A 27,760-nucleotide genomic window follows, 5' to 3' on the forward strand; every position below is an offset into this window, starting at 1 on the left:
ATCACCGCCCTGTGGGGGGAGTCTGCTTTCCCTCCGGATATGGAGGTTGAGGCAGAGCCCGAATTCCAGGCCGATACGGCCCCTATTTCCAAAGCTGCCTCTGTTACTAGCGTGCATACCTGCAGGTCCCCCGGACAGCACAGGCAGTCATAGTGATGAATTAGCTTGATGACTGGTTGATCTGTTCCTAGTCGCAAGAGGTGGCCCACACAGCGCTAGTGACAGAGCATGAACGATGCCAAGAGTCGACTGACACCAGTGCAGTGCATAACATGTGTGGGGCTCCAGCTGTACTCCATCACAATGCACTCATATCTGTCGGACAACAGGGTAGCAGCTTTACAACACCACCTCTCCCTGTTTCTGCAGGGATCAAAGGTGTCCCTGGTTTTGTGCCAACAACTTCTGGGTCTGATGGCAGCAGTGGTATCAGCCATCAAGCTGGGTTTATTGCACATGCGCCCGCTACAGGCATGGCTCACTGCGTTCCGGTTGCATCCCAAATACGACAGGCACCGTCTAGCGTGTACGGTGGCCCTGCGCTGGTGGAGAATTCCCTGTCACCTGCGTCAATTCCCTCTCACCGAATGTGGGCAATTTACACCCACAGGGTAGTGACGATGGATGCCTCCAACTCGGGTCGGGCCACCAGACGTCCCTACATATCAACATGTTGGAGCTGCAAGCAGTGTTCCTTGCCCTCCAGTACTTCCTACCTGTGGTGTGGAACAGACATGTGCTGATCCGCACAGACAACACATCAGTGGTGGCATATGTCAACCACCATGTTGGCCTTTGGTCCCCAGGGTTGCACCGCCTAGCCTTCAGGCTGCTGATTTGGGCCCAACAGAAGTCACTGTCCCTTTGGGTGATGCATGTTCCAGACATGGAGAATAGGGCGGTGGACCACCACTGGAGGGAGGGCCCACACCCATCGGAGTGGCAGCTCCACCCTCAGGTGGTGGAGCACATTTGGGAACGTTTCGAGAAGGTGCAGGTCGATCTCTTTGCCTCAGCGGAGACGACACACTGCCCTCTTTGGTACTCCCTCCACCGCTGCAGCGGTCCACTCGGCGTCGATGCCCTAGCCCATGTATGGCCCAGAGTGCACCTTTACACATTCCTGCCTCTGCCATTGCTCCTGGCCTTTCTTGAAAAGGTTTGGTCGAGAAGGAGTTAGTTCTCCTAGTGGTCCCCAGGTGGCCCAGGAGAATCTAGTTTTCATCCCTGTGCCAGCTATTGAACGGCCTGCCCTGGGAAATCCCACTTCACTGGGCTCTTCTCAGTCAGGTGAGAGGTACATTTTGGCACCCGGAGCCAGGCAGGCTGCAACTATGGGTCTGGCCTCCGAAAGGGACCGCTGGTCAGCCTTAAGGCCGTTAGATGCGGTCGTGGGTACGCTGCAGAATGCTAGGGCGCATTCCACTAGGTCACTGTATGCCTATAAGTGGAAATGTATTCAAGATTGGTGCTGTACTAACGGTCATGATCCAATCTCCTGTCCCATGCCCGCCCTCTTGCAGTTTCTGCAAGATCTGCTTGAGGCTGGTAGATCACCTTCCACACTGAAGGTTTACCTAGAGGCTATTTCTGCTTGCCATGACCCCATTGACTTGCCACGCATTTTCTGGCTACTCTATTTCTCAGAGGCGCTCGCCGATTGCGCCCTCCTAGGTGGGCTACTCTTCCCAGAATGGAGCCTTGAGATTGTACTGGAGGCTCGCACGCAGGCCCCATTTGAGCTTATATACTCCATCGAGTTGAAGCAACTGTCCATGAAGACAACTTCCCTTTTGGCTATCACCTCCACAAAGCGGATTAGTGAGCTGCAGGCGCTATCTGTGCATAGCTCCTGCATGCGTCTTTGGGATGATGGTAGCAGAGTGTCACTGCGTGCAAACAATGCTTTTCTCCCCAAGGTGGTTACAGCCTTCCACGTGAATCAGTCCGTGGAGCTGGAGTCCTTTCATCCACCATCGTTTGCGACGGAAGAGGATAAGAAGTCGAACCTTCTTTGCCCAGTTCGGGCATTGATGTTATGTAGATAGGACAAGAGTGCTGCGTCAGTCTGACCAGCTCTTCGTCTGCCATGGAACACGGATCCTGGCACACCCCCTCTCCAAGCAGCGGCTGTTGCATTGGATTGCGGACACAGCCTCGACTGCGTATGATAGTGCTGGCTTATTCCCACCTGGGCAGATAGCTGTGCATTCCACGAGAGGTGTGGCTACATCATGGGCCCTCTTCAGGAGGTGCCTCCTTGGCTGAAATTTGTGAATGTGGTAGATCCCTCATTGCCCTTTGTGGGCACTAGGGTCCTCGAGGTTGTGCGCTCGCACCACTTGCCTTGGTCAGGCAGGACTTAGCATCCCTCATATGCTGTCATTCTTTCTTCTCTCGTGATGGCTCTGGTATACGTTTCCCATAACAATGTTTGGTGGCCATCTTCAAATTGAAAGGGAACGTTAGTTTACCTACCGTAAACCTGGTTCCCTGAAAGAGAAGATGGCCACCAACCACGAGGTCGTTTCAGTCGACATCACGGTTTTGTCGCGAAAGGGGATGTTCCCCCCCTGCATGACGGTTAAGTACCCTCGGGAGGCGGGACCGAGGGGGTCACTGGGGGGAGGGGGTCTATCGGCAGCTTTGATAGAAAGAGCTCAGTGACACCTACCAATAGGCAGGCATGTATCCCATAACAATGTTTGGTGGCCATCTTCTCTTTCAGGGAACCAGGGTTACGGTAGGTAAACTAACGTTCTCTTGTCTTTTTTAAATGAATATAACTGAATTAACACATGATAAAAACAAACTAAACTAACAACTGTCTACCCTATTTAATATACATTTGTTTTGTAATCTCCAAACCAAAACTGCTCTGCATCTTGCTGTAGACACGCTGCTGCTGACGTCAGCTGGAAACAGTGCAGTGTGGACTTGGGTCAAACCAATGTTCCTGTAGACAGAGGTTTATTGTGTATTTTTTTTCTTTTTGTTTTTTTTAATCAGTCAGACTTCTGGTGTCTTCTGAATGACTTTCAGCTTTTTTGTTATTACATTTTAAGCTTTTTAAAGGCAAAACCATAACAAAATAATAGAGTATTCTGAGCAAAAAAGTAAAGGGCAAAACGTATACCGGTATTGCCTCCCCTGGGCTCTACGGGTTAGACGCCTACGGTCTCAATCAAGTTACAGTCACAAAAATCAAGAGCCTGCAAAAAATGTTGTTTTCCATGACAAAAAGATATTCTCCCTCGCTTTAATGGCAATGGTTAAGCCATTGTAATGACATATATGCATTTGTTGCCAAGTTGTTAACTTAGCAACCACAGAAAATACAAATAAAATCTGTGAAACAGAGAACGGTAGTCTTAAACAAGATATAGTGCTAACCTTTTTGAAGCCATTTTTCATGACTTTTACAATACCTTTCCAGGTCTGAAAATTGCTGTTTTAAAATGTAATGTCTTTCCATAATTGCCATGACTGTACGAACCTGACATTATTATTAACCCTGCCCCCTACAGTTCTGACCTTTCACCTGCAAGTCCCCGGATGACGTCCCTGTATCTGATAACTGCATTCTCTACGCTGTCCTGCTTTTTACCTGCTGCAGTACAGAAATCAGACATTTTGTGAAGAGTATGAGGCTTTTGAGGGTCTGATTCTGTCATGATCATGGGCCCAACAATACAAAGCTCTAGACAATACAAAGGTAATTCGTAACCGCCACGAATTACCTGTGTCTTCACCACCGCACACGCACGTCTGCACTCACCCAGGACTGGTGACCGTGTGTTTGTTTTTGTTCGGGACTGTGCCCTGTTTTTGTTATCCCTGCGCTTTACACATTGTTATGTATTGCTGGGGATTTATTGTTTTGCGGTCACCAGCCCAGGATTATAAATAAAGCACCTTTTTCACTGGATTACCGTTGTCTGCCTGTCACTCCTGCGCTGCACCACTGCTTCACCTGTTCCCCTTTACCAGCCACTTTGCCAGTCTTCCACAGAATGGCAGCACTGTAACAGTATAAAGATCTGACACGTGCATTACTGAGCTTTACAGTAACAGTGAGATCAGTCTGCTGTTCTGCCTGCAAAACACAGTCACACTTCACCACCTCAGCAGCTTCATAGGATACACAGAAGTCAAGAAGCATTTAGGGTTTATTGGAAACAGTTTACGGCTGGATATTGTTAAAAATACAGCAAAACAAAAAAAACAACTATCTCTTTCGTTCTATTTTATGCCCCCCAAAATATGAACATGATGTTTGTGTTTAAAATGTCGCTGATCAACACTGCTCCAAGGTTGTGAATTTCCTCAGCCCCTCTATCATAGTTGAGGGATTCTAGTGTGCAGTGTTTCTGGGAGTCAGCAACATAATCAAGCTGCTTTAAATAATGCAGAGAAATGTATGCAAATGTCCAGGGCTTCACTTCCTATTTAACTCTGCTGCAGTGCAGATAGGAGTAGGAGGAGAGGTAGCCTGTCTGCTGGTTACAACACTTTCTTCTTTCAATAACCACAATACTGCAGTACAATGGGGATTTTAACAGGTCTCTGTGTAATAATGACAGCTCTATTAAGTAAGTATGTGACACTTGTGGAAATTAGCCTGCATTGATTCTGTACATTGCTTCATGTTTTAACAGTAGTTACTGTACGTTGTTTGCTTTTTTCCTCAAGGGATCCGGTCTGATGTAGTGTTGACAGAGTCCGGAGCAGCAGTTAAAAAGCCTGGAGACTCCCATAAACTGTCCTGTAAAGCCTCTGGATTCACGTTCAGCAGCTACTGGATGGGCTGGGTTCGACAAGCTCCTGGAAAGGGTCTGGAATGGGTGGCTCTTATTCACCCTGGCAGCAGCAGTTCATACTATGCCCCGTCTGTCCAGGGAAGACTGAAGACTCTGCCGTGTATTACTGTGCTCAAGAGTCACAGTGAAGCAATCATAAGAACATAAGAAAGTTTACAAACGAGAGGAGGCCATTCAGCCCATCTTGCTCGTTTGGTTGTTAGTAGCTTATTGATCACAGAATCTCATCGAGCAGCTTCTTGAAGGATCCCAGGGTGTCGGCTTCAACAACATTACTTCCAGATTCCAGACCCTCACGGTTCTCTGTGTAAAAAAGTGCCTCCTATTTTCTGTTCTGAATGTCCCTTTGTCTAAACTCCATTTGTGACCCCTGGTCCTTGTTTCTTTTTTCAGGCTGAAAAAGTCCCTTGGGTCGACACTGTCAATACCTTTTAGAATTTTGAATGCTTGAATTAGGTCGCCACGTAGTCTTCTTTGTTCAAGACTGAACAGATTCAATTCTTTTAGCCTGTCTGCATATGACATGCCTTTTAAGCCCGGAATAATTCTGGTTGCTCTTCTTTGCACTCTTTCTAGAGCAGCAATATCTTTTTTATAGCGAGGTGACCAGAACTGAACACAATATTCAAGATGAGGTCTTACTATTGCTTTGTACAGTTTTAACATTACTTCCCTTGATTTAAATTCAACACTTTTCACAATGTATCCGAGCATCTTGTTAGACTTTTTTATAAGCTTCCCCACATTGTCTAGATGAAGACATTTCTGAGTCAACAAAAACTCCTAGGTCTTTCATAGATTCCTTCTCCAATTTCAGTATCTCCCATATGATATTTATAATGTACATTTTTATTTCCTGCGTGCAGTACCTTACACTTTTCTCTATTAAATGTCATTTGCCATGTGTCTGCCCAGTTCTGAATCTTGTCTAGATAATTCTGAATGACCTTTGCTGCTACAACAGTGTTTGCCACTCCTCCTATTTTTGTGTCGTCTGAAAATTTAACAAGTTTGCTTACTATACCAGAATCTAAATCATTAATGTAGATTAGGAATAGCAGAGGACCTAATACTGATCCCTGTGGTACACCACTGGTTACCACACTCCACTTTACACATATTTACAGTGATATGTTGTAATCTTATTATATTGCTATGAAACTACAACTTCTACTTCTTTATCTAGAGTTCTAAGGAGAATATCTAGCAGTGAGGATGAAGTGGATGAAGATTCATGAAGACAACTTCCATCAGCTCCCAAACCACCACCTCGACCTGTCAGAATGGAGTCATTTCCTGGGAGCAGTTTGTCTGGATGGCAAACAAATCAAAGAACTAATGTTGATGCCAGAACCAATGAAACACTGCCATGTTCCCGTAGGTATGTACTGGTACTTGATATGTCCTCTTGAAACTAGTATGTAATTATCCTTGATTTTCAAACAAGACAAGATAAAATACATTATCTACACCTCTAATATATTCTCTATATTGCTTTGACATGAGACATTGTGGGTGATGCCAGGATAAGCACAGTGCAAACTCCAAATGGCCTTGTGACCAGGCAATTATTTTGCACTGCACCCTATGCCAGCTTGAAATCAATACAAATGAATCAACGCACACATTTAGTAAAACACCGTTATGATAACGAGGATTGCAATGAGTGCTGCCCATGCATCAGTTTATTTAGTGGCCGCATTTACATGAAAACATGTGGAGCATCGAGATCAAAACAAATAAAATGTATGACAGAGGAAAAGCAGCAAAGTCTTTTGAACACGGAAAAAAAGTAAAGTTTACAGAGGAAGAGCTGAAATTGAGTTATTTGGTGAAGGCTCTGCTAACATAATTTGCACATTTGATAATAAATTATTTCACTGTAAACTGGTATTACACTTGTATGTTGCTTTGGATAAAGGTGGCAGCTAAATATAATAATAATAAAAATAATAATAATACATTTAGCTGCCAAAGAGGCTATTACCAAGAGGATAGTCAAACAGGAGATGAAAAGTTGGCTGGATCTTCGGTATCCAACTAAAGCTAAACTATTGCAGTACAAGCATCATGAGGAACAGGTGGGGAAATTCTGTGGTCTGAAATGAAGTGAAGGGATAGCTGTTCCTATAGGTTGATGGAGAGATGCATGGGTCTAGCTGATCCTCAGTTCAACTGTTGGGTCTAGGGGGATCTGAGAAGTGAGATGATAACAATTTACCACCTTCTCTTCTGGCATCTCCAACAAAGTGACCCTGGGATGTCCTCTGAACGTTATCCTCAACATAAGCCAAGTGTTGCTGCATCAGGAAGTGCCATCCTCAGGTGAATGACAACTAACACTCTGATGGTGTATATAGTAAAATATGATTTAAATAGTTGTCAGAGTGCAAATTTAATTGTGGCTGCAGAATGCCAGGTTAACGCCATTCTTGACATATGCTGCATTTTTAGCAGCCGCATATCAATTACAATAAAACACATTCTTTAAATTAATTTTTGTTTTTGTTTTTCAGAGGTAGAAAATGAGATTCTGGTGATGCTGGAGACAATTAGGGAGCAGCAGCGGCAGCATTCTTTAATTCTGAATCAAATTGTAAACCACTTGTTTTCAAAATCGAATACAAGTGAACCACCTGAATTTCAGCTCCCAATCGCAGACGTTACTTCCCTTTTAGAGCTGGAAGAACAGCTCAGGGCAGATAGTGTCCTGAAAAACAGTTTGGTAATTCATCCTTTTTAAGTTTCAAAACACAATAAAATGATATTTCTGTGTGACTTACTTTGTTATGAATGTTATTATTGTTTAAAATATGACTCTTATAAAAATGAAGTAATGACTGTTACAAAACTAATCAGCCTTTTCAGATTTGTGACTGGTGTCTGTTTTCCAGTACATCTGTGACAATTAAAACATTCTGTTTTTTAGATTTCTCATCTGGGCTTGTTGGAAGGTGTAGAAATCAAAGAAACAGTGTGGAGAATGCTAGCAAAACAAATGAACTGGACAGGTGTCAATGGCAAAAGGCCCTTTAAAAACAGTATTTTAACAGAAACGGTTTTTGGCAAGTCCGTTTTTAATTATATATTTTATATATATTTACGAAACACAGAGACACAGTTATCACTTACAAGTTAGAAGAAACATTGGAGTAATGCTGATGTGACGTGACTTAACCTTTGGCCAAATTTTAAGTATTGTTTCAGTTGTACTAAATGTTGACAGTGAGAATAACAATGGATACTGTTAGTTGTTAGTAAAATGTCACAGAAACCTGAGATGGGAATATTCTCTTGTAATTGAATTACTATGAATTTTAATACATGGATATTAGCATTTGTAAAATAAAGACCGTACATGTGAGTTAATATTTAAATTGAGTGATTAAGTAACATAACATTTTTGCATGTGTTTTTAGTTTTTAGGATTCAACAATCAATTGCAGTCTTCCAGAGCAGGGGTCCCCACTCCTGGCCACAGGGCTTTCAGGTTTTCATTCAATCTGATCTCTAAACTATGTGTAATTGTCCAGACTACATAAACAATCTTGAGAAACGTTCTCAAAAACTTTCTAATTAGTCCAGCACAGTGCGTACTGTAATATCTTTTCTTTTTTAGGGACTAATGTGTCCAAAATAGTTAGGTTACAGTTTCTAACAGAGCAATGGGCAATGCGACTGAATCCGGTAGTTTGGTATTATCGCATTATTTGATGTGACCTAATTAAGTCTCGAGTCTGGTTCTCGAGTCTGGTATTAAACATTCTGTAGTGTGGATGCTAATCGTATTTAGCACTTTAAACCATCTTAAAGGCAACTAATGCGGTTTAAATGCATAGTCTGGACAGCTAATTGTGTTAATTGGATCATTTTAAATACTCTTCCCAGTTCTGAGGTACTAGTAATTTAAAGAGAGCTGACAAATCTGCTGGAATGCGGTCATCCAGGAGCAGGATTGAGGACCTGCTCTAGAAGAACATATCACTAGCTATGCATTATACACGTATGAATTTCATGTTTAAATAATTCTGTTTTTTTGACAATTTTGCAGGTGCTGTCAGATGAAACTCTAACATCAAAAGCATCAGAAGGAGATATTAAAGCTATTATTAAAAGATGGTTCCTACTGGCAGCAGACCGAGAGGGAGGACGTAGAGCTCAGACTAAGCAAATCTAGAGAAGTGGGGGTGGGGGGCTTGTCAGGTTGCTTGTGATTTTGTATTATTTTTCTTTGCAGAAATACTGAATGATATATATTGTAACGTTCTTAGTTCCCACGGGCAGAGGTTTCTCAGGGGCGGAGGTAGGATGCAAACCCAGGATCTCCCGCTCTGAAGCACAGAGCCAATACAGCTGTTCAGAGATGGCGCTTTAGAGCTGGAGGTCCTGGGTTGTGTTCCACCTCTGCCTGTGACGGACCCGGAAATGATAGAAGTTTTCTATTTCTTTTTTAATTCAGCAACTTTTATTTTGTCTTTTTGTTTGCAATGTAATGAATAAATATATAATGAAATGTGTTTCCTTAAAAAAAAAAAAAAAGTGGTATCTTTTTTATTACTGTGAAAGCTATTTGGATAAATACCATTGTATAGATATGCTGTCTAAGCAGTGTGAATCCAATGTGTAAGCATAAAGTTTAGAGTTTGTAGAGTTTCAAAACATTTCTTTTTTTAAGGTCCAATTGTAAATTGAGATAGTTTCACCAAACCCCCTGGTCACCTGGACTATTTGCATTTAGCAAGTATTTACATTTACTGCTTGTAGCAGTAGTCTTAATCATACAAAACATACCGGAAAACTTAAACTAAACGCCTCTGGCGTTTACTTACGATATTTGCCAGCAGACAGGTCGCATGTTAGAGACCGGCGATTATTTGCTGCATGCGGTCAATGAGAAACCGCTAACACACAACCATGTAGCAATATCGTAACTCAATTTAAACACTCCAGCAACTTTATTAAAAGGTTGTGTGTCATGGATAACTAAGTAACAGTTTTACATTGTATTGCACACCCTCAAGTATAAAGCGAAAGTATTACCGTCTTTTTATATGCACTGGTTAACAAGGATACTGTAGCCTATGCAAAATGCTGGAAAATGAGCAAGAAGTACGAATTTGTATTTAAAAACTGAATTCGAGCTACCATTAATAATAATAATAATAATAATAATAATAATAATAATAATAATAATAATAATAATAATAATAATAATAAATAACAACATCAACAATAAAAGCAATAAGTATCACTATCAAAAATAATGCATTGTGTAATCTCAAACTTACATTGTTAATACAACAAAACACTTTAAAACACACCAAGAGGTTTGTATCTGAACTACTTTCAGCACGCCTAAAAGTATCAAAACTTTTAATAACGTAATAACTGCTTTAAACAAATATGCATTACATGTAGGCCTGCCTTAAAATGCCTTAAAAGTTTTCTATTACTATTATATATTAATCGTGAGAGCCACTTTCACCGCTGTCACTTATCAGTTCATTACGCTCAAACGCCTCATTTTAGGGTTCAGCGTCATGGCAATGAGAGAGACCCAGCGTTTAGTTACAATATTTGCTAGCAGACCCGGCGCCTAGAGACAGGCGATTATTTGAAGTTTTACAGTACAGTATATTGTACTTTACGAACTCAAATAATGCATCACTTTGTACAATTGTTAGTTTGACTTTCATACTACATGTGTTCGTGTGTGCAGGTGTCAGTTTAAACAGGTTTCACAGAATCAAACGCAGGGTCTCCATGCCCTAACTGAGAGGCATTTTTGGTATTAAAATGTAGAATTCAAGGTTACATTACATGCAATGGCCAGGAGAATCAGGGCGTAGCTGAACCGCCAGAATCGGGCCAGATCAGGGTCGCAGGAAGACTGTCAGATTTGGGTCGCCAGAATCGGACCGGGTCTGGCCGCCGGGTCTGGCCCGATTCCCTCGGCCCGATTAAGAGCAGTTCAACACGTTTGACATCGCACCGATTCCGGCAGCCGTCATCGCGTCAGAATCACAGTCGTAATCGGGCCAGTACTGGGCCAGAATCACTGTGCTATCTTAGAATCTAGCCAATCAAGAAAGGTCTTGAACGCTACATCAGTTATGTGACAACTGCTTTCCTCTTGGCTCTCAGCTGGACTCTCTTATTTATCAGACGTGTTGAACAAGGGGAGCGAGTTTATCCGATTGATTTTGAAATACTTTATATCATCTTCTAACTTAAGTTTATGGATATATAAATAAAAAAGACACCAGTTCTATTATTACATCAGCTAGTTACACAATAACCCTGTTTACTTTGTGGACTGGTATTTCAAACAGGCTTCAGCTTCGACCTACACTGAATGAGTCCGTTCTTTGGCTGCGGTGGTTCCACGGAATCGGGCCGGAATCGCTGATATCTGGTATTCTAAAAAATACTATTTTGCATGAAAATAAATTTAAGTGGGTGTACTATCTGTAAATAAATATATAAAAAAGAAAAAAAAAATGCAACAGGTTCGCGCCAGAACTGGTCCGATAATGCTGAGTACATCAGCTGATTATACGACGGTATAACAACGATTATATGACGATACACAGGTTGTGGGTTTGTTGTTTTTCTTGATTTATGTTTGAAATGCATTTGTTAATCGGGTTCTCAGAAAAAGAAAAAAGAATACTGTATGTGTGGTGTTTGCCTACAAGACTGACAATGATTGGCATGTACAGGGTTTGTTGTGTCTTAATATAAAATACACTTGATTACACTGCGCTTGTATTTTTAGCAAATCTGTGAGCTTATGTGAATTGTTTTATCCCCCGATATGGAAATTATTATCGATATCATATCAAAATATCAACATTGGTGCCCACCCCTAGCTTTATACACACTTCAGGCATTTTATTTTAAATATTTTATATTGAATCAGTTAATCAAAGTGACCAGCAGATGGCAGAACTGATCATTTTATTCTTTCCAATGCAGTCCACCAATCCAGTGTATTCTTGCACATTAATAACACCGCTATTAGAGTTCTGTGGTGTAATTATGTTTCCATTTCCGATATGGTCCTTGTTGTTGTAACCGCATTTCCTTGTTAATTTGTATCAGTCTGAACCCCTTCTATACATTTCAGATTCAGCCCTTGGGTTCCAATGCAACCACAAACTAAAGTGAACAATGATTATTATTGTTACATGTCACTGTTTGCATCATTTCACCCTCATTCCACTAAAAATACAGATTATAGTAAGAAAACGCCAAAAGTGCGCTTCTAAATGTGTTTCCAAACGCTGTCCACAGGAAGCACCCTCTAGTGGTATTTTTTCAAAACATTTTCTGTGACCTCAATGTTTTAAAATAACGCTGGATTTTGTTTGTTGTTTTTGCCATTTCTGCAAGCATGGCATACCTGTACAGTCCAAACCTGTTTGACGATACATTGCTCCTGATCCAGTCTAAATAAATCTGCATGCTGTCTGGATTAATAGACTTCTCTTCTCCTAGACAGGCAGCACAAACAGTTTAGCCGAGCAGTAAAGCAATAGAGAAAAAAACACTTCAACAGCTCACTGGAAAATCAATGCAAAGTTTATTAGTGGCTTCTGAATAGTGAAATGTGTAAAGGTGTTCTCGCTCAATAGCATGATCTACACCACACTTTCTTATAGAATGCAATTGATACAATTTATAAAGCTTTAAACTTTCTGTTCTAATGGCTGATTTACATGTACAGCACTGGCAAAAAAATCACCTTGAATTTTAGTATTGAGACAATTAAAAGAAAACATAATTGAGATACTTTATTTATCATGATGTATCAACTAAACTACAAAATGAGATGGCAAGTCTTCTGGAGGTAATTTCAAATATGGAATGAACTTTGAAATAAAAATGACGTGTTAGAGGCTTTTTGGGAGGGATAAAGAGGGAGTATCCTTATACCACCAGTAGTTGGCTCTCTTGTTCCATGAAATAGGTCAGTGTACACATGTTTTTAATTAAGTACTTAGTAAAATGGGAATTTCTAAAATAATATATAATGAACGATTTACCACTTGTATATCTTATCTTTAGAAAGCATGGCACTTGATAAAAAGCACCATTCCGGCTAAAAAGTGAACGTTAATCTAGAAATTTATGTTCCAACAAAATAAGATAAGAAAGGGATTCTTTACCACAATAAATTAACATTAATCCTTGAACAAGCAAAGTCTTAAGAAAAAACCTGTCTCGGCTGGATTTTGTATGAACAAAGAACAGGGTCAAGCCTAGTTCAGTCATCATAAAAATATAAGAGTCAAATGCAGTTATACTGGTTGGTGTTTGGATTTAAATCTTAGAGCGAATCACCAAAGAAATAAAGTGATATTATGTTATACACATTTACTGCATGTATTGCCATAAGGGACTCACGCTGTGTTTTAGAAATAAGAGAGTGATTTGTTGAATGTGCTGAAATAGACCATTGGGTACTTTAAGTGACGTGTTCTTGGCCTGCTTGTCGGCCTTGAATACATACATATATCCATGTATTAAAGTGTTAACGTTGATATCTGTTAAGACTCTGGACTGCTCAGTGTGTCTGTCAGCTGGGGATACGAGGTAGCCTGTAACTACTCTATCCAATATTTAACTGTTAATAAACCGAAGGAGTACTGATCATACTCCGATTCGTAAAAAAACTTTAAATACATGAGTCTGTCAATTTCTTGGGTGCTATATTAGTCATATGGATATATTGCGGGTCCAGTGCGGAACAATACCCCACTAGGAGTAATATCATCTCTGTCCTCCTAACGTCTCCCCTGAGATAAGAGTATATGCTGAGCGATATGGAAAGAGTACGTAAAGAAATCTGAACCCACGGATTTCGTGACAAAGGGAACATTATTCAGCAGTTTTCATTGGGCTATGAAGCAAAATTATTTCATCTTATATGCTGATGTAAAACTTTTGGTCATAGCTGTAGTTAAAACATAAAAGTTTAGGGTTCTTAACTCACACCCCAATGCATTAAACAAAACACAAGGACACAGTCTAGATATTAGCATGTAATCAAAGAAACTACAACATTGTACAGCAAAACTCTAGTGGAAGCCAAAACACTAGCACTGCATTTCATGATAGATTCCAAAATGTCACATTTTTAATTCAGTTTTTCGTTAAGTATCTGGAATTGGAATTCAATATGTTAATGTAACATTATTCAGCAGCTTTCATTCGACTTTATGAAGCAAAATTAGTTCATTCTATAGAGTGAGGCAAAACTTTTGGTCATATCTGTAGTCTATTTCTAATAGACTTAGCTGTGCTTTTTAATATGCAAACTGAAAATATCTGAATTGCAACACAATGCAAAGAGGCTCGAAGTAATACATTCATAGAACAACAACATCAATAAAACAGAGTTCTGCGTATAAGGTTTCTCATTTTGTTATTTTATGTAAAACAAAATCCCCGAGTCGGGGGTCTGGCTTGTTCTCAGCTGGGGACCAGTGGGTTTAAAGTCCAGCTCAGGACACTGGGAATGCAGCTGAACTCTCACACTGAGAACAAGCAGGCAGCAGAGAAGACTGAGCCCACACTCCAGGGTTTACATCATGACACACTAGCAAAGGAATTCCAGGATATACAGGGAATTCCATTGCTCATTTCATGAAGCCAATGTTATCAAACATGCAGCAGCATCCCCCCCTTTGACAAGCTTGTATTTTTCAATGTCTCTCTGTTTTTTTTCAGTTCCACTGAAGATCTTTCCCAGGAATCACTGACAAACTTTTTACATACAGAGGTAATGGAAACATAACAATGTGCCCTTTATATACAGAGATACTGGAAAACATACAGGAACTCAAACTCAATGAAATCCTTTCTAAATAGCTAAGCCTGCCTTAGGATGTACAGTATTATCACTCTAATGATAGCATACATATAAAAAATACAAGCAAACAAGCCATATTTTGCCCAAAAGGAATAAAGAGCTAATGGTGATTCCACAAAAGCACCAGCTCTGTTACTGTCAAACAGTCAGAGGCAACTTCATTCTGCAGATTGTTTAGATCAATTATTCATAAACTTTATAAACTATGAATGTAGTAACTATGGGAATGCTGCAGCATGTATGTTTTGCAGATTTGAGTAAATGCAACTTTTGCGAATCATTTGCTTGCAACGCTTTCCTGTTTTACAGTGTATCTGTACAGCTCTATTATTGTGGGGCAGTAATAATTGCACATGCAGCAGTTTACCCAATACAATCGATAGGATTTTTATTTCAATCCCACTGCATTGAAGCAGGGCTCCAGTATACAACAAGCTTGGAGGTTCTCAGTAGTTAAAGGGCACATGAGGACCTTTTTATTTTATTGTGTTACATGTCCCCATGTGTTGCTACTGTTTACATAAGGTGTATTATTATTATTATTATTATTTTATTTTTTTTTTAACATTTTGACCACTTTTTTAAACTGTTAAATTGCATTCCCTACCTCAAGATGGCTTCCCATCTACCTGCATGGACCGCTCAGAACTACATTTCCCATCATGCTCCTGCTCACATGCAACTAAGATGGATTTACCAGTGAGCAGGAGGATGATGGGGAAATGAGAGGTCCATATGGGTACATGGGACGCCATCTTGAGGCAGGGAATGCAATTTAAAAGTTTAAAAAAAGTGGTCAAAATGTTTTAAAAAAATAAATAAATAAATAAAAAGATTAAAACACACACCTTATGTAAACAGTTGTAGCAACATATGGGAACATGTAACACAATAAAAAAGGTATTTATGTGCCCTTTAAACACTCAAAGCAGTCAAGTTCATTCAAACCCAAACAGCATTTGCTCCAGTGCAAAGCTTGCACCACTTGAAATAAAAAACAAGTTAGTTTCAGCTGGTGTATGCACTGGTGCAATAGCTTAGAGGCCATTCTAGTACGATGAAGCACACACTGCTGCCACACCCATGAAGATATTCTTAGTTTTAGTTTCCTTTAAACAATTCACTTCTGTCTCACCCACACTGGTAGTGTAATGGCATTTAAAATGATGATGTGTTATTGGCAGCTTTGTTTAATGTGTTCACAGAAACATGCTTGGCATAATTATCACAGCATGATAAGCGAGATTAATTTCCAAAGCAGTTCATTCTGAAAGAATGGGTCTGTCTCCTTCAGTTTGACACGCTCCCCTTCTCAGTGTCTCTGGATTCAGGCTGGCTCTCACTCCTGGGTACCCCCTTCATTTACTGTAGGGTGAGAGAGAGAAACAGCTCTACATACAGTGCTCTCCCTTTATAATGCTATAGTGGGAGCCATAGTTACAAGACCGTGCTATTTGTGTTCCGCCTTTTGAGTTCAGAGTAGAAAAGGGCTACTATAATGGCATGATGGAGCAAATGGGAACCACAACCCTACTGTGTTATAATCGATTCCGCACTATAACGAGGTGCATTATAACTGGTGAGTACTGTACTCAAAAAATCAGGGTGGAGAGGTAAGGGACTGGGGGGGAGGGAAGCTGGCTCCAGAGTGAATTTGCCGGTGTTTGTTTAGGCTTCCTAAATAACTGAAGCTCTCCCCACAGTCAAAACAGTGATATGGCTTCTCTCCAGTGTGAATTCGTTGGTGTGTTTTTAGACTTCCTGACTGACTAAAACTCTTCCAACATTCAGTACAGTGATATGGCTTCTCTCCAGTGTGAATTCGCTGGTGCGTTTTTAGTTTTCCTTTGACAGTGAAGCTTTTCCCACATTCAACACAGTGATACAACTTCTCTCCAGTGTGAATTCGTTGGTGATTTTTTAGGACTCCTAACTCACGGAAGCTCTTTCCACATTCAGTACAGTGATACGGCTTCTCTCCAGTGTGAATTCGCTGGTGTTTTTTTAGGACTCCTAACTCACGGAAGCTCTTTCCACATTCAGAGACAGTGATACGGCTTCTCTCCAGTGTGAATTCGCTGGTGTGTTTTTAGGCTTCCTAACTGACGGAAGCTCTTTCCACATTCAGTACAGTGATATGGCTTCTCTCCAGTGTGAATTCGCTGGTGTGTTTTTAGGCTTCCTGGCCGGCTGAAGCTCTTCCCACATTCACTACATTGACATGATCTCTTTGGCTGGGATATATTTTCTATATCCTTAAACAACAAGTCAGTAGACTCTTCTTTAATGTGGACAGGCCCCAGTTCAGTCTCTTCCTCTTTAATGTGGACAGGCCCCAGTTCAGTCTCTTCCTCTTTAATGTGGACAGGCTCCAGTTCAGTCTCTTCCTCTTTAATGTGGACAGGCTCCAGTTCAGTCTCTTCCTCTTTAATGTGGACAGGCTCCAGTTCAGTCTCTCCTCTTTAATGTGGACAGGCTCCAGTTCAGTCTCCTCTTTAATGTGGACAGGCTCCAGTTCAGTCTCTTCCTCTTTAATGTGGACAGGCTCCAGTTCAGTCTCTTCCTCTTTAATGTGGACAGGCTCCAGTTCAGTCTCCTCTTTAATGTGGACAGGCTCCAGTTCAGTCTCTTCCTCTTTAATGTGGACAGGCTCCAGTTCAGTCTCCTCCTCTTTAATGTGGACAGGCTCCAGTTCAGTCTCTTCCTCTTTATTGTGGACAGGCTCCAGTTCAGTCTCCTCTTTAATGTGGACAGGCTCCAGTTCAGTCTCCTCCTCTTTAATGTGGACAGGCTCCAGTTCAGTCTCTTCCTCTTTAATGTGGACAGGCTCCAGTTCAGTCTCTTCCTCTTTAATGTGGACAGGCTCTAGTTCAGGCATCTCCTGTTTAATGCAGATAGGTACCAATTCCAGAACCTCCTATTTAATGTAAACAGACTCCATCTTTGTTCCTTGGCTTTCACCTGGATAAGACATTCCTGAAAGCATAAAATGAAATGAAGTATTATGATCTCTATCGGTGTGTTTACACTTACAACTCAGACCTGAACTGGCTTAGGCTCTATCAGATTCAAAGATTCTTATCATTTGAGCCCCAGTTTACACTTGAGCATAGACCTAGGCTTTGGCCCTGTATTCGCGCACATAGCCCCTGAACTGCAGCGCGTGCCCGATGATGTCATATCAACCACCCCTTGTGTGAAGACATTCCCCCTCCCAACACACAGAGGGGGAAGTGTTTAAATCAATTTGTGTCACTTGTGTGTTTCTACTTCAAGGTGGTCATTCCGTGCCAAGTAAGATTTCATCAGAAATGGAGCGGAGCATTGAAAACGTGCAGATCAGTCATTTAAATAAACAGGTGTTACTGTCTATACTGACACATCAGCCTGACAACTCATCTTATATGGAAATATAAACATTAATTCCCATTTATTTTCTTACTCGTGACAAGTATTCCATGCACACAGAGAAAGAAGGCAGGTGCAGAGCGCTCAGCTTCAGAGCCCCACAGCTGTGGAATGATCTGTCACCATCTCTTCCTGCTTTTAAATTCAGGATTAAAGTTTTTTTATATATATAATTGAGTATATGTATTTTAAAGGGAACATTTTAACATGCTATTTTCTGCTGCTTGTTTGTATCGCTGTGTCTTACAAGGCTGATTGGTATCACTGCTTCTTACAGTAATTTATTAGATGACTTGTTTAGCTGATTCACTGCCTGGCACTGAAGGGGGGGTTTGTCATTTTATATTTTACTGTTTCTCCAAATTGTTTTCTATGTTATAAGTGTTTTTTATTCTTATCTCTAAAGCACTTTGAGGTGATTTATTTTGAAAGGTGCTATATAAGAAATGAAGATTGCTTGATTGATTGCTTGATTGACTGCACAGACAGGTTACCAGAGTTCCAGAGTGAAAAAACAGGACTTTCAATTGAAACTGTAACAAATCTGAAACCGTTAATAACTGTATATAATAACACAATGATAATTTTAAAATGAAACAATGTGTGTGTATATATATATATATATATATATCAGAAGGACGTGATAGCGGTGTTACAGGCAAGAGCTGCTGTCAGTCTTGTTTAAACTCCATTTTGAGGGGGATGTTGTCTCGGCTGTTTCAAAGCGGATCAGGACAGCATTTCATGTGCTCTGGGTCCATGTGATGGAGAAATGTTTTGTCCAAGTTTCTTGACTTTATCCGTTACATTTTTTTACGACAACAACCATGTAATAAATTGCTCACAAACAATGATGGATTTGCAGCATCTGACTGATCAATCATGTTCCGAACCCTCCTTCCAGGTGACGTGTGACACACAATACACAGGAGAGCTGTGAATACACGAGGGGAGCTGCATTTGAACAAAAGAAAAGTAACGGCAGCGCTTAGTGTTTCTGTTTGTTTTGCATGTGACTTACCCAGCATTTTGTTTCCATGTTGAAATCCCTAGTTAAGGGAGTTACAAGTATCCGGGAGATCCTGTTGTCATGATTATCAGGCTGTTATCTTGTTTATAGTAAGTGATGAAATGGTTGAATCGATTGTACAGCCTGCGCTGCCTAATCAGGATCCTGATAATGGGAATTGCTGCTTCAATGGGATACAGCTCTGGGAGACGGTTCTTCCAGTGCTATTGATGTTGACTAATTGGGACAAGTATTTTCAAATGAGATTGCTTTTCAGAGTGAGACAGGTCCCATGACAGTGCAGTGAGGACATGACTACACTGTGACTTGTGTAAATTGTGTAAATCACACTGAACTCTTGCAGAAGAACGAGGCTCCTGTGGTTTCTCAAGCTGCTCTTGCAAAGGAAGTTGGTGTGTCAACATCGCAGGTGCGATTCATTTTGTTTTGGAATATAAAAAAAAAACATGGATTTAAATGATGTCCTTAACATTTAATCAGAATGTGATGTGATTTCTTTTCTTTTCATAGATTCTAAACAGTGTGCCTCGGCTCGGCTCAGCTGCCTCTTGTTTATTTGGGGCAGCCGCTTATTCATGATATTTTTACTTCTCGGGAGGGGGGTGATCACATTTTCAAAGCTCAAAGCCGGGACACATTGTAAACTAATTGAGAAAACCATTAAAAAAATAAACCATTAAAAATTAGCTATTTAGTGATTATTTAAATAGCCATCCTCTCACTCTTGGTATATTTTTTAAGCAGCTGGCTAATTTCAGCGCAGTCCCGGCAACTGTAACTTGGCACATTGTGTTATATAAGCACTGCTACTTCTGTATTCTAGTAACATTCAGCATATTACTATTATACTTATTATTATTATTATTACTATATTTCTGTTAATGCATAGATTAACCATTCAGCAGATTGAGGCAACAAACAATTGAGTCCACAATGACTTGTACTGTTTTATATCCAGCCAATCTAGCATGTTGTTCGATTGTAAGCAGTGTGGTCCCATCGTGGCACAAAACCCAGTTGCATATGATGGCACACATCCTGCTACTGAAGTGGCTCCAGCAATTGGATTTGGCTATTAAGGAATACAGTTTGTCTGGAGCCCTGATCTATATAATATTTGTTAATGTATTTCATGTTTTTAACATCTAGTCATTAGAAATTTACATCACAACATGTAGAATTCCCTACGCAGGAACTGATAAAGAAATCCTGGGTAACATTAATGCTGCCATATATGATTATTAATGCTCACTTCAGAGTGATCCATTTCTCATTGTAAACAAAAACAAAATCTTACAACTGCCAACCGACACAGAACATAGCAAAAAAGAATGAATGTTTCAGTATTTCAAATCTTATGAATCAGACACTTTTTAAATAAGTTACACATTTACAGATTGTCATTTTACTAACTTTTAAAAAGCACTCTGGCTCTGAGGAATTAGAGCACCTTTGTGCCGTGCCTGAAAAATAACACATTTACTGCAGATGTTATAATTAAATCTATAATGTTTAAGCTATAGAAATAATGCAAACCATTACTTATTTATTATTTGGGGTTTGCCTTGAGTTAGAAGGGCTCAGTTAGTATACATACACATTTAAATATTCCAGTTCAATTCATACTGCTCAATCCTTTACAATTCATAGCAATATACAGTTATTATAAATATGAGGATAGTAATACAGGTTATTCAGCCATGTCAGTGTTAATAGGATCTGTCAATATAAATATGAGGACAGTAATACAGGTTATTCAGCCATGTCAGTGTTAATAGGATCTGTCAATATAAATATGAGGACAGTAATACAGGTTATTCAGCCATGTCAGTGTTAATAGGATCTGTCAATATAAATATGAGGACAGTAATACAGGTTACTAAGCCATGTCAGTGTTAATAGGATCTGTTAATGTAAATATGAGGATAGTAATACAGGTTATTCAGTCATGTCAGTGTTAATACAAATATGAGGATAGTAATACAGGTTATTCAGTCATGTCAGTGTTAATAGGATTTGTTAATATAAATATGAGGATAGTAATACAGGTTATTCAGTCATGTCAGTGTTAATAGGATCTGTTAATGTAAATATGAGGATAGTAATACAGGTTATTCAGTCATGTCAGTGTTAATAGGATCTGTTAATATAAATATGAGGATAGTAATACAGGTTATTCAGTCATGTCAGTGTTAATAGGATTTGTTAATGTAAATATGAGGATAGTAATACAGGTTATTCAGTCATGTCAGTGTTAATCGGATCTGTTGATCTCTTATACCACGGTTTAAAATGCTCAAGTGTTTTAAATGGTAAAAGCTGGAAGATGTTTTTCGAATCTCTTGTACATTTAACATGTTTTGGTCAGACGACAATACAAAATTAAACATAAATAAATTATTTGGTCTGACCTGCAATAAACACACGCGATGTTTAGCGTTTTAATTATGATTGTGTTATTATATAGTTACTTTCACTGGTTCAAGTTGCTGCAGCTTCGATGAATTGAAGAAACCGAGTCCAGTTTTCCGTGTTAACCTGGTAGCCCTGCTTGACACACAGCACACAGCGATCGTATAAGGAAGCAGCGTTCATTGTGTTGTTATTATGAAGCAGGCCGATGCTCGTACAGGACAGGGCAGCTGACAGTGCAGCAGAATGCAGTTCCTGCACCGCGTTACAAACGGGACGCGCTGCACAGAGCGCTACAGACTCTGCAATTAAAATCTCCTGCAGCGCTGCAGACGAGCCGCCGATCCTCAGCTCTGATTAACAAGACCTGAATATAAACCGGATCCGAACTCGGTGTGTTTCAAAGAGCGCTCAGAGTAGCAGGTTTAATAATAATGAATGAGCCCCGTGTCTGCTCGAGTCCCGCATCAAACCCGCCCTCCTCGATATAATATAAACACGATACCCCCCCCCCCCCCACCACACACGGGGTTTCCAGAGGGTGCGGGGAATTCAATTCCACTAACTCACCGCTCTCCTTCTCCTCTCCTCTCCTTCTCCTTCTCCTTCTCCTCCTCCTCCTCCTTCTCCTTCTCCTTCTCCTTCTCTCTTCTACTCCTCCTGTTTTCTCGTGTTTTTCTCCAAGCAGCTGAAACAATCAAACTTCCGGTTACGACTGGTGCGCGGATTTAAAGATTCCCCCCACAGGGGACACCAGTGCCTGCATGTTAAGTACCGGTTTGTTTTACCAATTCCTCGAATAAAATGAAAGACTCGCTTGTACACACAGTGTTGGATTTCCTCTCATCTCAAGTTTACATTTTTGCAATTCCATTAGTTAACACTTCAGAATTTCCTGCAGTACAGTTCCTGTCAGTTGGTCATCCTTTAGGACCCATGGGAAGCTTGTGGCAGGCACACTGTTCACAGCAGGACTACTAAACTATCCTAGGAGTGTACAAGAAGTCATATGGTAACCCTGCCTGTGAGGGACTGTTTCAGAGTTCTTCCAATGCAGTCACCCTTATTTTAAAAGCTCAGGGCTGACAGGTATGTATATTATAAAACACACACATACAAACTAGAGAATTCTAGAAACAAACTTTATTATACAGTTCTGTGGGTGATCGTGTTCACAAAAAACAAGTAATTGAGTATTAATTCAAGTGTAGTTTTTATTACTCGCCTCAGATGTAAAACTAAAAAAAAAAAAAAACCCAAAAGTAATGACTAAAGCTAAGGTTTACAATTTTAGAAAAGCAAACTATGAAGGTATGAAACAGAGACTAACAGAAGTAGATTGGAGTAAAATAGAGAAAACACCCACAGGAGAAGGATGGTTGTTCTTCAAAAATGTAGTACTAGAGGCGCAAAACAATTACATCCCTAAAGTAGACAAATCTAAATGTAAAACTAAATTGACAAAATGGTTTAATAGATCAATTTAAAAAAAGATTCAGCCAAAAAAGGCACTTTACAGAGCATTAAAAAAGGACCGAAAAGAAAGTACGCAGAAAGAGTACACAGAACTGCAAACGCAAGTCAAAAAGGAAGTTAGAAAGGCCAAGAGAGAAATAGAAATGAACATTGCTAAGGGAGCTAAAACCAATTCCAAAATGTTTTTCCAATATTACAACAGCAAGCGAACATTCAAAGAGGAGATTAAATGTTTAAGAGATACAAATGGCAAAATCGTAGAGGAAGAAAAAAAATAGCAAATATATTAAATGATTACTTTTCACAAGTTTTTACAAAGGAAGATACTGACAACATGCCCCACATGTCATCCAGTTCCTATCCAGTTTTAAATAACTTTAGCATAACTGAGGCAGAAGTGTTAAAGGGACTAGGAGCTCTTAAAATAAACAAATCCCCTGGGCCGGATGAGATCCTCCCAATAGTACTCAAAGAAATGAAAGAAGTTATTTACAAACCGCTAACCAAGATCATGCAGCAGTCTCTTGACACAGGGGTGGTACCGACAGACTGGAAAATTGCAAACGTAATACCGATCCACAAAAAGGGAAACAAAACTGAACCAGGTAACTACAGACCAGTAAGCCTGACTTCTATCATATGCAAACTTATGGAAACTATAATAAGATCCAAAATGGAAAATTACCTTTATGGTAACAGGGTCCTGGGAGACAGTCAACATGTTCTTAGTAAAGGGAGATTGTGTCTAACTAACTTGCTTGATTTTTTTGAGGATGCAACATCGATAATGGATAATTGCAAAGCATATGACATGGTTTATTTAGATTTCCAGAAAGCTTTTGACAAAGTCCCGCACAAAAGATTAATTCTCAAACTGAACACAGTTAGGATTCAAGGAAACACATGTACATGGATTAGGGAGTGGTTAACATGTAGAAAACAGAAAGAACTGATTAGAGGAAAAACCTCAGGATGGAGTGTGGTAACCAGTGGTGTACCACAGGGATCAGTATTAGGTCCTCTGCTATTCCTAATCTACATTAATGATTTAGATTCTGGTATAGTAAGCAAACTTGTTAAATTTTCAGACGACACAAAAATAGGAGGAGTGGCAAACACTGTTGTAGCAGCAAAGGTCATTCAGAATTATCTAGACAAGATTCAGAACTGGGCAGACACATGGCAAATGACATTTAATAGAGAAAAGTGTAAGGTACTGCATGCAGGAAATAAAAATGTGCATTATAAATATTATATGGGAGATACTGAAATTGGAGAAGAAATCTATGAAAAGACCTAGGAGTTTTTGTTGACTCAGAAATGTCTTCATCTAGACAATGTGGGGAAGCTTATAAAAAAGGCCAACAAGATGCTCGGATACATTGTGAAAAGTGTTGAATTTAAATCAAGGGAAGTAATGTTAAAACTGTACAATGCACTTAGTAAGACCTCATCTTGAATATTGTGTTCAGTTCTGGTCACCTCGCTATAAAAAAGATATTGCTGCTCTAGAAAGAGTGCAAAGAAGAGCGACCAGAATTATTCGGGCTTAAAAGGCATGTCATTTGCAGATTGGCTAAAAAGAATTGAATCTGTTCAGTCTTGAACAAAGAAGACTACGTGGCGACCTAATTCAAGCATTCAAAATTCTAAAATGTATTGACAGTGTCGACCCAAGGGACTTTTTCAGCCTGAAAAAAGAAACAAGGACCAGGGGTCACAAATGGAGATTAGACAAAGGGGCATTCAGAACAGAAATTAGGAGACACTTGGGCCGAATGGCCTCCTCTCGTTTGTAAACTTTCTTAGGTCTACAAGAAATAAAGAATACGACGGCGGCCACAACCCTGATGGTAATGTGCTGTGTTGGATTTGTGCCAGACATAATGCTTTGCATTTAGGCCAAATAGTTCAATTTTTGTTTCATTGGACCACAAAATCTTTTGCACATGCCTTTTTGCAAATTCCAAGCTGGATTTTACATGGGATTTTTTTCAGAAATAGATTCCTTCTTGCCATTTTTCCATACAGGCCAGATTTGTGGAGTACCTGAGCTATTGTTGACACATGAACAGATTCTCCTATCTCAGCCATGGAACTCTGTTATTGGCCTCTTGCTGGCTTCTCTGACCAATGCCCTTCTTACCCGGCTGTTCAGTTTGGGAGGACGGTCTGCTCTAAGCAGATTCTGGGTGGTGCCGTATACCTTCCACTACTTCATGATTGACTTGACTGTGCTCCAAAGGATATTCAATGCCTTTGAAATCTTTTTATACCCCTCCCCTGATGTGTGCCTTTCCACAACTTCATCCCAGAGTTGTTTTGAAAGATCTTTGGTCTTCATGGTAGTATCTTTTCTTTGAATGCACTATCCAACTATAGGACCTTACAGAGACAGATGTATTTAATCTGAAATCATGTGAACCATGTGGATTATAAAAAAATAACAGATGTGCCTCTTCAGTGAGTTACAGGAAATAAATAATCTGTGACAGTTTATAAACTCCACCTTAGCTCTCGTTAGTTATGACGACAAAGAAACGCTCGTTGAAATCATTTTCTGTAACACACTGAAGAGGCCCATCTAGTATTCTCTCTCTCTCTCTCTCCTCTCTCTCTCTCTCTCTCTCTCTCTCTCTCTCTCTCTCTCAATCTCTCTCTCTGTTGTTTTGTGTTTTGTGCCGTTCTACAAACACAGGGCACAGCAACTGATAGAACTTCAATGTGTTAATGTTTAGTTTTACAATTAAAGAACTTTAAAAGCATCCAAGCGCATCATTTGTCAGAATGGGAAAATGCAATATGGAGTTTTGAAACACTTTTATCAAGTTTATTAAAAGGTGCATTGGATATTCAAGTTGTATGATAAATAATAGTATTGTTACTATATGTTTGGTTCATTTGGGGATGTTCAATCTGTAGTTTTGGAATTAAATAACTTTACATCAGTCACATCACATCATTTGTCAATGGGAAAATGCAACATGGAGCGTTTTCAAACACATATCTCAAGTTTATTAAAAGGTGTAATAGACATTCAAGTTGTATGATACAGAATAGTATGTTTACTTTATGTTTGGTCATTTGGGGATGTTTTACTGTGTAGCTTTGGAATTAAACATCTTTAAAACCACCAAATCGCATTATTTGACACATAGGCATATGGAACATTTTGAAAGTCTTTTATCTCAAGTTTGTTTAAAGATATGTTGAATCTATACTATACGCATAGTATACAAAAAAATATCTTAATACACTTTTAAAAGAACTACCCCACCCAATGTCTCCCCATGAAATAGTCTTTAAAAGAACTACCCCACACAATGTCTCCCCACAAAAGTCTTTAAAAGAACTACCCCACCCAAGACTAGAGTGTGAGATGTCTCAAGTGACGAATTTTATATGAGTTTTGTGTATTGTCTTATTTTTTATTGGAAGCTGCTCATCTCAACCCCCAGTTGGTTTTATGTGTGTTGTGTCTGACTGCTGGGTAGAGCAGTTTTTTTTGGATGTAGAACAATTAGCCATTTATTTTTGGCCACTTGTTTTCCTTTTTTCTGGTTTGTTTTGTTTTTCCTTGGTGGAACAAGGGACAGGTGTAACTGCTTTGGGTCCCAGTGTTTGGTCCAGGACGTTTGGGCCCCCCCATGGATCCTTGATAGGGGCGGATCATTTTCCTTAATCTCTGGAAGAGGGGAAAGGACAATTAACTGTCAAGTCCATGTTAACTGTTTTGTCTGTATTACTTACCCGTAATGGCCAGCCCCCTGCATCCCCATCAGAGTGTGCTTGAGGCCTCCAGTGGTTTACCTACCTTGCCTTTGGGTCTGGAGTCCAGCTTCCACATCAGGTCCATTGGCAACAGATAGAATCAGGATGAGGACCAGGGAGTGTGGTGAGAGACAGGAGAGAACTGCGGGTTTAGAGACCGACCAAAGGGAAGTGACCAGAACCTCTGGGTGGAGGGTGTAATTTACTTACCTGTGTGTCAGTTCCTGACAGCCCTTTCTTTGCCCCAATCACTTGTCTCAGGTCCATTGGAGGCGGCAATCGATTGGCAATGGAGAGATCCAGCAGGGGGTGGTGTTCCCACATTGGTGGGAGGAAACAGTGGCGGACCAGGAGTGTGGGGTCTACCCCCCCTGGGCTTTCTTTTTTTCTCCTTTTTTTTGTTGAACAGTAATTGTTCGTTTACATTAACTTTTCTTCTGAGACCGTGACCAACAGGAGGGGATTGCCCAACTTATTTTTTTAGTATTATTGTGTGGTTTGGTTTTAATGATTTTTACCCTGTTGAGAACAATAAAGTTTGATTTACCAGATGCTGCCCCATTGTGTCTGTGTGGGAACCTGGGGAACAAAAAACTTATATGGGGGAACGAAATAACTATTTGGTCCTTGCCTTGCCAAAAACAAGGTGGCACAGTTGTCAGCTACATAGGTACACTAGCTAGGTTATCTCCGGTCACCCTACCCGTGACAATATCTTTTCCCCTTTCACTTAGTATTGTATTAACATTACTGCATTGCTCCTCAATTTGAATCTTATAAACTGGGAGAGAAGATCCACAGGATTCCCTGGGTGAGATTATACTCTAGTGACTGAAACACAGAGATAATATTTTAATAAGAAGGGGCTTGTATAAAGAGAACAATTTCTCAAGTGATGTTTTCATATGTGCGCAGAGCGCGAGAGATCTCAGCGAATGATAAATGGCAGCAAACATCTCAGTTTCT

At 40.1% G+C, this 27,760-nt stretch overlaps 1 pseudogene; it reads right to left on the reverse strand.

Moving 5' to 3' along the window:
- LOC121304290 overlaps positions 1 to 27,760 on the reverse strand; it is a 194,609-nt pseudogene that overhangs the window by 40,899 nt on the left and 125,950 nt on the right.

This window comes from Polyodon spathula, chromosome 37 (assembly GCF_017654505.1).
Source record: "Polyodon spathula isolate WHYD16114869_AA chromosome 37, ASM1765450v1, whole genome shotgun sequence".
In the NCBI taxonomy this organism is placed as follows: Eukaryota; Metazoa; Chordata; class Actinopteri; order Acipenseriformes; family Polyodontidae; genus Polyodon; species Polyodon spathula.